This window comes from Aegilops tauschii, chromosome 2, assembly GCF_002575655.3.
Source record: "Aegilops tauschii subsp. strangulata cultivar AL8/78 chromosome 2, Aet v6.0, whole genome shotgun sequence".
In the NCBI taxonomy this organism is placed as follows: domain Eukaryota; kingdom Viridiplantae; phylum Streptophyta; class Magnoliopsida; order Poales; family Poaceae; genus Aegilops; species Aegilops tauschii.
The window spans coordinates 522,629,898-522,641,650 of NC_053036.3; positions in this window are offsets into that span (position 1 = coordinate 522,629,898).

An 11,753-nucleotide genomic window follows, 5' to 3' on the forward strand; every position below is an offset into this window, starting at 1 on the left:
AAGATAATCAAACCCTTGACTCAAAACTAATCTTTATTATATATAGCTCACTGACTCGATTACATAGAGGGATCATAAAGCAAAACTCAAAACTAAATCATACCAAAACTTTATTCTACTAGATCAAGATATTACCAAAAGGATCTAACTAAGAAAAACGGTAAAGATAGGAGTGTGGTGGTGATACCGGGGCACCTCCCCCAAGCTTGGCAGTTGCCAAGGGGAGTGCCCATACCCATGTGTTTATGTTTCCTTCTTCGGAGGTGAAGAATATGGTGATGATGATGACAATTGTGCCTTCAGCTTCTTCATATTGTAATTGAAAAGAGCAATTTCATCCTTTAAATCACGACCTCCGATTCCAGCTTCAAGATCTTGTCACATAAATCTCCTTTGCTTTTCTACCGAAAACGAGAAGGAATAGATCGGTTGTTAGATAGTTTAGCCCTCTTAGGGAGACTAGACTTTTTGAACTTCACGTGCATATCCCCAAGTTGAGGTAGAGGGACATCCTCCGAACTTGAATCATCGATCCTCATCAAATGAGCATCCTCCTCATCATCCGTAGTTCGACCACAAGGAGATAGGTCCCCATAGGTCTTTGGGTCAGCGATGAGATGTGAGACATAGCTCTCTCCATCGGAATCTTGAGGTGACATCTTGCTCTAAATCTGCGGCAGAAACAAGTCAAAACAAAAACAGAGGATATTTGCGTGGTATGGTGGTCAAAACCTTTGGGAGATTATATAATAATTTTTTACCGACAAAAAGACGTAACGTGCAAGAAAACGGAGTCTGGGGGGCACACGAGGTGCCCATGAGGCAGGGGGGCGCGCCCTCCACCGTCGTGGATGCCTCGTGTCCTTTTCGGACTACTTATTTTCCTATTTTCTTAAATATTCCAAAACGGAGAAACATTGCTATTAGAACTGTTTTGGAGTCGGTTTACTTACCGTACCACATACCTATTCCATTTCGGAGTCTGAAACGTTCTGGAAAGTGTCCCTCATGTATTCCTCCGGGGTTACGGTTTCAATAACATTAGTTTCAACACTTATGGGATTACCTGAGATATAATGCTTGATTCTTTGACCGTTCACCACCTTTGGATTTGTGCCTTCGAAGTTGTTGATTTTTATGGCACCGGAATGATAGACCTCCTCGATAACGTAAGGACCTTCCCATTTAGAGAGGAGTTTTCCTGCAAAAAATCTTAAACGAGAGTTGTATAGCAAAACATAATCACCTACATTAAACTCACGCTTTTGTATCCTTTTGTCATGCCATCTCTTAACTTTTTCTTTAAACAGTTTGGCATTCTCGTAGGCCTGAGTTCTCCATTCATCAAGTGAGCTAATGTCAAATAGCCTCTTCTCACCGGCAAGTTTGAAATCATAATTGAGCTCTTTAATGGCCCAATATGCCTTATGTTCTAGTTCGAGAGGTAAGTGACATGCTTTTCCATAAACCATTTTATACGGAGACATACCCATAGGATTTTTATATGCAGTTCTATAGGCCCATAATGCATCATCCAGTTTCTTGGACCAATTATTTCTGGATCTATTAACAGTGTTTTGCAAAATTAATTTAATCTCTCTATTACTCAATTCTACTTGACCACTAGACTGTGGGTGGTATTTATGGTTAACGTCATACTTAGCAAGCATTTTACGAAAAGCACCATGAATAAAATGTGAACCACCATCAGTCATTAAGTATCTAGGGACTCCAAACCTCGGAAAAATAATTTCTTTAAGCATCTTAATAGAGGTGTTATGATCAGCACTACTAGTTGGAATAGCTTCTACCCACTTAGTAACATAATCAACGGCAACTAAAATATGTGTACACCCATTAGAGGAAGGAAACGGTCCCATATAATCGAAGCCCCAAACATCAAATGGTTCAATAACAAGTGAATAGTTCATATGCATTTCTTGACGTCTACTAATATTACCAATTCTTTGACATTCATCACAAGACAAGACAAACTTACGGTCATCTTTGAAGAGAGTAGGCCAATAAAAACTGGATTGCAATACCTTATGTGCAGTTCTATCTCCAGCGTGGTGTCCTCCATAAGCCTCGGAGTGACACTTGCGTAGGATCTGTTCCTGTTCATGCTCAGGTACACAACATCTAATAACACCATCTACTCCTTCTTTATAAAGGTGTGGATCATCCCAGAAGTAATGTCTTAAATCATAGAAAAACTTTTTCTTTTGTTGGTATGTGAAACTAGGTGGTATAAATTTAGCAACAATGTAATTAGCATAATTAGCATACCATGGAGCAGTACGAGAAGCATTTATGATAGCTAATTGTTCAATAGGAAAGCTATCATCAATAGGTAGTGGGTCATCAAGAACATTCTCTAACCTAGACAAGTTGTCTGCAACGGGGTTCTCAGCTCCCTTTCTATCAATAATATGCAAATCAAATTCTTGTAGCAAGATAACCCATCTAACAAGTCTAGGTTTAGCATCTTTCTTTTCCATAAGATATTTAATAGCAGCATGATCAGTGTGAACAGTTACTTTAGAATCAACAATATAAGGTCCGAACTTATCACACGCAAATACAACTGCTAAAAGTTCTTGTTCAGTAGTAGCATAATTTCTCTCGGCACTGTCTAGAGTTTTACTAGCATATTGAATGACATTTAATTTCTTATCAACTCTTTGTCCTAGAACAACACCTACAACATAATCACTAGCATCACACATAATTTCAAAGGGTAAATTCCAATCAGGTGGCTGAACAATGGGTGCAGAAATCAAAGCTTTCTTAAGTATTTCAAATGCTTCTACACAATCATCATCAAAGACAAAAGCAACATCTTTTTGTAAGAGATTAGTCAGAGGCCAAGAAATTTTTGAGAAGTCTTTAATGAACCTCCTATAAAAACCGGCATGACCAAGGAAACTTCTTATACCTTTAATGTCGTTAGGACACGACATCTTTTCAATAGCATCAACTTTAGCTTTATCAACTTCAATACCTGTAACGCCCCGAGACCGACGCTCCAGATGCCTTCCTTGTTTTTCGTTATCGTCGCGTGTATTTATTTGATTGTTGCATTCATCATCGCATCATACGCATTGCATCCGCATGTTTCTTAAACTCGTAGTCCGTTCGTAGTTCCCGCTTCTCCTTGTTGCCTTCGTTGTCCCTTCGAGACCAACCGTTCTTTTGTTGTCCGACCGTCTGAGCCTCTCTGCACAATGCACAAAACCCCTTCTCGCGCGCGTCCGAAACCTGTCTCGAACCCGACCCGCTCAGTCATCACTGTTGGGTCCGGATCATCCCCAAACATCTATAAAACATCATCATTTCTTATATAGACTCTTCTAGCCTATTTTTTCCAGGCCATCCGATTAAGATCAGAAGGACCAAATACACCTATCCAAAATTCACTTGTTATATAAAGACTAACCCTAAAACCTAGGGACCTTGTCCCATCCACCCATCGCCTCCACCGCCACTCCACCCAAATTCCCCTCGGGATCCATCCCCAAACAGCCTAGCTACCTTCCTCCTACCCGCACCCGCAGGCATCCAACCAGCGCCCGAGCCCGAGCTCCTTCGGTCGGAGCCACCAAGAGATCCCTGCTGCCCCGACCGAGAGCGAGCTTCTCCCGTTTGCTCCTCTCTCCATGGCGTTGTCGCCGCCGGCGAACCCAGCCACCCCGAGTTCCTCTCGTGCTCCTCCCATGGCGCCCTCGTTCCTGAGCACGTCGACCCTGCCGCCTCGAACTCCCGCGCGTGCATCCACTTGTTCTCGTCGCCCTCCGTCTTCTTCGCAGCACCACAGGACCAGCAGCTCCACCGCGCGTGCCCGCCTCCGGCGACCTCGTCCTTCACTTGCTGCCGGTCATGTCCCTCTCCTTCCCTTTTCTCTCTTCTCCCATGGCCACTCTGTTTCCCCGTCTCCCTCACCTCTCTCTCCTCTTCAGGAACCCCACGATGCTGCCGTAGACCCAGCCATGGCGCCCATGGAGTCCCAAGCAGCAGCCGTCCGCCTCCGGCGAGAACCGACCGTCTCCGACCGGATCCGCTGCGGATCCAGCCCTCCCGCTGCCGCCTCGCCAGCCTCGCTCACGCCCCTGCTCGCCGGCGCCAAGTCCCTGTCGCCGCTGCTCTGCTTCCCTATCGAGCAGAGGACGCCCGTCCCAGCCACGTTGACCGCATCGATCCACGACACCTGAACACCCGCGGGTCGGCCTCCTCCGCGCCAAGGCCAAGCGCGCCCCTTCGCGGCCTGCCCAGCCTCCTCCCCACCGAACTGGGCCTGGCCCATGGTGAGCACCCCAGCGCCCAGCAGTTTCGGCCCGTATATGTTTTTTTTCCTGATTCTGCGAATTTGTCTAATTATCCAGAGTATTGCAGTTTTACAGAAAAACCCTCTTTGTCATGCATATAATAACTTAATAACCATGCATCATTTGTAAAAAACATTATATATGAAAAATGCGTAGAATTTTATCTAGTTTCATAATATGTGACTTTCATCCATGTTAAGATGTCTAAATTGCTGTTTGCTTTAATTTGCTCAAATGCCATGTTAAAATGTTTTATTTCATAACTAAATAACCGTAGCTCGGATTTAAATAAACTTTATATGTAAATGGGGTAGAAAAATGCATAGATTAACTTGGTGCACTTTGTTTTACTGTTTAACAACATTAAAATATGGTTTAGGGCAGAACAGTACCAAATCTAAAATATGCATATGGGGATTTTCCGGAATTGTTGTTTGTTGTTCCGGCCTCATTTAAACTTGCCTAAATAGTTAGTTTACTTATGCTTCACCCTTGTCATGTTTAAGAACATTTAATATTGTTGGGTACATAAACAAGACCGAACTAAATAACTTGAATGTGGTGTTTCGTCAATATGCAACTCATTGCATATTGAGCTCCACTTAATTTGTAGTATTGTTTGTTGCACTTTGCCATATTACCATGCCATGCTCATTAAACCGGACATGCATCATACTTGTTTGTGCATCATGTCATGCTTATGCTTGTGTGTTTACCATGTTGTTTGCTTCTTTCCGGTTTGCTTCTCTCGTTAGCTTCGGTTTCGTTCCGGAGTTGTGAGGATTCGTTCGACTACATCCGTTTGTCTTCTTCATGGACTCGTTCTTCTTCCTAGCGGGATTTCAGGCAAGATGACCATACCCTCGAAATCACTTCTATCTTTGCTTGCTAGTTGTTCACCCTATTGCTATGCCGCGCTACCTACCACTTGCTATATCATGCCTCCCATATTGCCATGTCAAGCCTCTAACCCACCTTTCCCAGCAAACCGTTGGTTGGCTATGTTACCGCTTTTGCTCAGCCCCTCTTATAGCGTTGCTAGTTGCAGGTGAAGATGAAGTTTGTTCCATGTTGGAACATGGATATGTTTGGATATCACAATATCTCTTATTTAATTAATGCATCTATATACTTGGTAAAGGGTGGAAGGCTCGGCCTTATGCCTGGTGTTTTGTTCCACTCTTGCCGCCCTAGTTTCCGTCATACCGTTGTTATGTTCCTTGATTTTGCGTCCCTTACGCGGTTGGGTGATTTATGGGACCCCCTTGACAGTTCGCTTTGAATAAAACTCCTCCAGCAAGGCCCAACCTTGGTTTTACCATTTGCCTATCACCTACTTCTTTTCCCTTGGGAGTCGCGCTCCCAAGGGTCATCTTTATTTAACCCCTCCGGGCCAGTGCTTCTCTAAGTGTTGGTCCGAACCGAGCAGCCTGCGGGGCCACCTCGGGGAAACTCGAGGCCTGGTTTTACTCGTAGCTTGACTTATCCGGTGTTGCCCTGAGAACGAGATATGTGCGGCTCCTATCGAGATTGTCGGCAGATCGGGCGGCTTTGCTGGTCTTGTTTTACCATTGTCGAAATGTCTTGTAAACCGGGATTCTGAGACTGATCGGGTCTTCCCGGGAGAAGGTTTATCCTTCGTTGACCGTGAGAGCTTATAATGGGCTAAGTTGGGGCACCCCTGCAGGGTATAAACTTTCGAGAGCCGTGCCCGCGGTTATGTGGCAGATGGGAATTTGTTAATGTCTGATTGTAGAGAACTTGACACTTGACTTAATTAAAACGCATCAAACGTGTGTGTAACCGTGATGGTCTCTTTTCGGCGGAGTCTGGGAAGTGAACACGGCTTTTGGGTTATGTTTGACGTAAGTAGGGATTCATGATCACTTATTGATCATTGCTAGTTGACGACCGTTCCGTTGCCCCTCTTCTCGCTCTTATTTGCGTATGTTAGCCACCTTATATGCTTAGTGCTTGCTGCAGCTCCACCTCATTACCCCATCCTTCCTATAAGCTTAAACAGTCTTGATCTCGCGGGTGTGAGATTGCTGAGTCCTCGTGACTCACAGATACTTCCAAAACAGTTGCAGGTGCCGATGATACCAGTGCAGATGACGCAACCGAGCTCAAGTGGGAGTTCGACGAGGACCTTGGTCGTTACTATGTTTCGTTTCCTGTTGATCAGTAGTGGAGCCCAGTTGGGACGATCGGGGATCTAGCATTTGGGGTTGTCTTCTTTTCTTTTGGTTCCATAGTCGGACCTATGTGTGTACTCTGATTGATGTATGATTTATTTATGTATTGTGTGAAGTGGCGATTGTAAGCCAACTCTTTATCCCATTCTTGTTCATTACATGGGATTGTGTGAAGATGACCCTTCTTGCGATAAAACCACAATGCGGTTATGCCTCTAAGTCGTGCCTCGACACGTGGGAGATATAGCCGCATCGTGGGCGTTACAAGTTGGTAATCAGAGCCATCCCCGACTTTGGAGCCCCCTGCTTGATCGAATCGCTGGCGTTGTTGAGTCTAGAACAAAAATGTTTTGAGTCTTAGGATTATATATATCGGAGAGTAGGATTCTTTTTACTCCTCAGTCCCTTCGTCGCTTTGGTGAGGCCTCCTGACGTAGAAGTTTTGACTCTTCTCTCCTCAAATTTCACTAAAATTGTTTTAGGATCACGCGGGTATCTTGGAATTGTTATGATGGTTTTGTGACGAGAACATTGTTCTTGGTGCCTCCTGACATTTAGGGGTTGTGGTAGTGTCCCGGGGAGTTGAGCTCCGAGGTGTTGTCGTCACAATTTTATCGTTGCAGTTCTGGAATACCTGAGTTTCGCCGACATCGAAAATCTCTTTTATGCAGTTGTTGGTGAGATCACCTCGACGCCACCCAGTACTGGGGCGGGAGTTCGGGAGTATTGCCATAACTCGTATAACGGATGCTTTTCGAAGGTTGAGGTAAACAATTTCCGAAGGTTTCTTGGTTATGTGTTGACGGATGGATACAGCTGGATCTAGGGATTGCTAGTTTGGGTGATATATTTTGTGTCCCCTGTATCCCCAACACCAGATTGCATAACCAGAAATTTTCGGGAGTTTATAAGTGGGAATTCAAGTATCTCGTAGGATATCTTTCCAACACACACATGATACGATATGGGATCTATCATATGTTTGTTTCTGGCTTATTCTGCAAGCCAAATCCTTTGTTTTGTTTTATTTGTGGTATTCGAGTTGCTTCGAAGTCAAATGTTGAATCCATACCTTTCCTTAACGGTGTTCTCATATTGCTATGTGAATACTAATCCTTCTTGATCATCAAGGTTGTCTTTTCAATCCTTTCCAACCAGTGTGCTTCTCTTCAAGTAAATCCGATCATTCCAACATTCGCAAGATCAATTCTAAGTTTTTTCTCAACGGTGTTTATTCCATATGCCCCAAGTTGCCTTTGTTTTTCCCGCCCTCCCACTCTTTTCTTCAAGGACTCAGATTTCTGAATCAAGTATCCTTTTTATTGATGCGAAGTCTCTTCATTCTTTTCTTTCAATGTTCTTATCCGGTGATTTCCCATGAAGATACTAACGGAGCTTCAAGTTCATCATTCTCTTTTCTTCTCCGGTGGCTTCAATTCAAGCTTTCGGTGTTGATCATATTCCCTTCCTCGTTTCAAGTGTTTTCGTATGCCGGTGTATCTCTTAATCATTCCCGGTTTGCTATTCAATTGTTCCGGAGTGTTGAAGATATCTCTGAAAATTCGTGTTTCCACTCCGCATCAATTCTAACTATTTCGAGGGTGTTACCTCATTCAAGCCATTCAATTCAACCGGTGCAATCTCCTTTTTCAAGTAATCTTTTCAACGGTGTTTCTCTTGAGTGGGCCCTAACCCACAGGTCTTTTTCCAGGATCTTACCTGACTCTTCTAATTTATCCGGAGCGATTCTCAAATTCTTTCGAAGTTTGACGTAAGAATGAATTTTCATCAGTCAGATGTCTTTTTCCAAGATCTTCCAAATTCTTTTCATTGTTGGTTCAACCTTTCTTATTTTCATCCCGGAGTATCTCAACAATTCTTGGTGGTGTTTCTCGTCGTCATTCTCGGATTTTGAAGACCGAAGAAGAGCTTCTCTTAAATCTTGCTCCATTCTCTTGAAGATGAGAAGATTCATAGTTCTAGCTTATGCCATCCTCTCATAATTGTTTTTCGATTGTGAAAATTCTTTTCATACCCATCCGGAGCTTTTCATGAGTTGTTTTCGTTTCTTGATCATCCAAAGGCCATCATTTCAGAAGATTTCTTCGTTCTAAGTTTTCAGCCTCATTCTCCAATTATTCTAAATTGATGTCTCTTCGTTCATCTCCGTATTCTTCCGGTGCATCGTTCAAATATCCTCTAATCAGTTCATGATATCTTCGTTTCACTTGTATCTAAATTCTTTCAAGTATCTTCGTTCATTTTCTAATTCTTCCCGGTGTTTCTTTATCTTTTCTTCGTTCATTTTCAATTCTTACGGTGGTTCGTTCAAGAGTTCTCTTCCTTGGTTATCATATCAATTTATTCGTTGTTTCAATCCTACCGGTGGTCCGTTGAAGTCCTTCCCAAGTTTACACTATATCTCTCTTAATCCTTTCTACGAGAATAAGTAGTATGCTAAATCCGTTGCTTGTCATCAATTTAAATTGGTGAAGGATATGCATAACATAATTCATATTCTTGTTTCATCCAAGTGATTAATTTCTTCTTTCCGGAGTTGTTCATCATATCACATTCTCGGTTCGAGTTGCTTCATCTTTCTTTTCCGGAGTTCCAAGTTTTTTTTCCGCTTTATCTCGTCGCGAAGCTCCATCTAAATCATTGCAAGGATCACCTTGTTCTTTCAACTTCTCTCTCAACTTCTCTCTCTTTCTATCATCCTGGTTTACCGGAGTTCCCACGAAGGCTCTACATGGTGCTTCGTCAAGGATTCCTTTCATTCTTCAATTGTTCTTCAAGAATTCCCTCGAAGTTATGATCCGCCAAGCTATACTCAAAGATAAACATGGTGCTCAACACATGTTTTGTTTTGTGGAGTCCAAGCATTCTTCATCTTGCATTCGGAAGTACAATTCGTTCTACCTTATCATTTGAGGTGGTGTTATGTCATTCTTGACAATTTGAGTTCGTGTTTCATGACTCACATGTTGTCAAGAATGAGATATTTTAAATCCACCAATCTCTTCGTTGGAGTTATCTTATGTCATGTTTCACCTAAAGCCTTCCCTAAGGAATGTTGCTATTGTGGTGCTTATCAATGACCCAAGCTTGCTCTTTATCCTCTTGGTGGAAGAAGTTTTCATCTCTTCGTTGATCTCAAGCAAGCAATTGTTTTCGTTAGTGGCAGAAGCTCACCTCATAATTTTGAGATGTTTCCATAAGCCCGCTACAAGCTTATTCTTACCGTTGTTGTTTTTCAAACAACTCCGTTCAATCCTACTTCGTAAGGATGCTCTTTCAAATTCATTTATGGTAGGAGATGTTGGTTTCATTCTTCGTTCTATTCATTCCAACTATCTAACTATCATGCATTGTTTCCGGAGGCATTGTGAGGTTGCTCCCTTCACCCATCACCTCGTTTTGTGAGGATCGTATTCTTTTCATGCTTATCCATTTAACCGGAGTGTTGTGTCATCTCTTGAAGTTCTTTTCATCTTATCAAGTTTTTCCTTCTTCTTTCAGTTGGAGTGCTGCCCAAATTATATCAATCTTATTCCTTCTCTATCTAGTTTTAACCGGAGTCTCATCCAAGTGCTTTCATTTTGCCAAGTTCAAATTCTATTCTTTTCATTTCCAACCGTAGCGTTATCGTAATTGATCATTATCGTTCCTTGTACATCTCGTTTCAACCGGAGTGCTCGCATGTACTTCTCGTCCATTGTTCTCGTCATTCATAGCTTTGCAAACTCCAAGGTTCACATGGTGTTCCTTGTTTCTCTTTTCTACCGGTGTGGTCATATTCTTTTGGTTCTTGAAGCTCTTATTTCATGTCTTTCAACCTACAAGATTCTCGAATGTTCTTTGTTCCTCTTTGATAACGGAGTGTTTTCAATCTCGTTCATCTCCCTTGTATTCTCTCTTTTCGTTCGTTCAATCTCTCAAGGTTCGTGGTTTCACTCGTTTGTCAAAGAAGCAACTTAGCTTTACCTCTTCTCTTCCTCTTCCGTTTTTTCCGGTGCCGTCCATAGATCTCGGGATGAGATCCTCTCGTAGTGGTGGAGTGTTGTAACGCCCCGAGACCGACGCTCCAGATGCCTTCCTTGTTTTTCGTTATCGTCACGTGTATTTATTTGATTGTTGCATTCATCATCGCATCATACGCATTGCATCCGCATGTTTTCTTAAACTCGTGGTCCGTTCGTAGTTCCCGCTTCTCCCTGTTGCCTTCGTTGTCCCTTCGAGACCAACCGTTCTTTTGTTGTCCGAACGTCTGAGCCTCTCTGCACAATGCACAAAACCCCTTCTCGCGCGCGTCCGAAACCTGTCTCGAACCCGACCCGCTCAGTCATCACCGTTGGGTCCGGATCATCCCCAAACATCTATAAAACATCATCGTTTCTTATATAGACTCTTCTAGCCTATTTTTTCCAGGCCATCCGATTAAGATCGGAAGGACCAAATACCCCTATCCAAAATTCACTTGTTATATAAAGACTAACCCTAAAACCTAGGGACCTTGTCCCATCCACCCGCCGCCTCCGCCGCCACTCCACCCAAATTCCCCTTGGGATCCATCCCCAATCAGCCTAGCTACCTTCCTCCTACCCGCACCCGCAGGCATCCAACCAGCGCCCGAGCCCGAGCTCCTTCGGTCGGAGCCACCAAGAGATCCCTGCTGCCCCGACCGAGAGCGAGCTTCTCCCGTTTGCTCCTCTCTCCATGGCACCGTCGCCGCCGGCGAACCCAGCCACCCCGAGTTCCTCTCGTGCTCCTCCCATGGCGCCCTCGTTCCCGAGCACGTCGACCCCGCCGCCTCGAACTCCCGTGCGTGCATCCACTTGTTCTCGTCGCCCTCCGTCTTCTTCGCAGCACCACAGGACCAGCAGCTCCACTGCGCGTGCCCGCCTCCGGCGACCTCGTCCTTCACGTGCTGCCGGTCAAGTCCCTCTCCTTCCCTTTTCTCTCTTCTCCCATGGCCACTCTGTTTCCCCATCTCCCTCACCTCTCTCTCCTCTTCAGGAACCCCACGACGCTGCCGTAGACCCAGCCATGGCGCCCATGGAGTCCCAAGCAGCAGTCGTCCGCCTCCGGCGAGAACCGACCGTCTCCGACCGGATCCGCTGCGGATCCAGCCCTCCCGCTGCCGCCTCGCCAGCCTCGCTCACGCCCCTGCTCGCCGGCGCCAAGTCCCTGTCGCCGCTGCTCTGCTTCCCTGTCGAGCAGAGGACGCCCG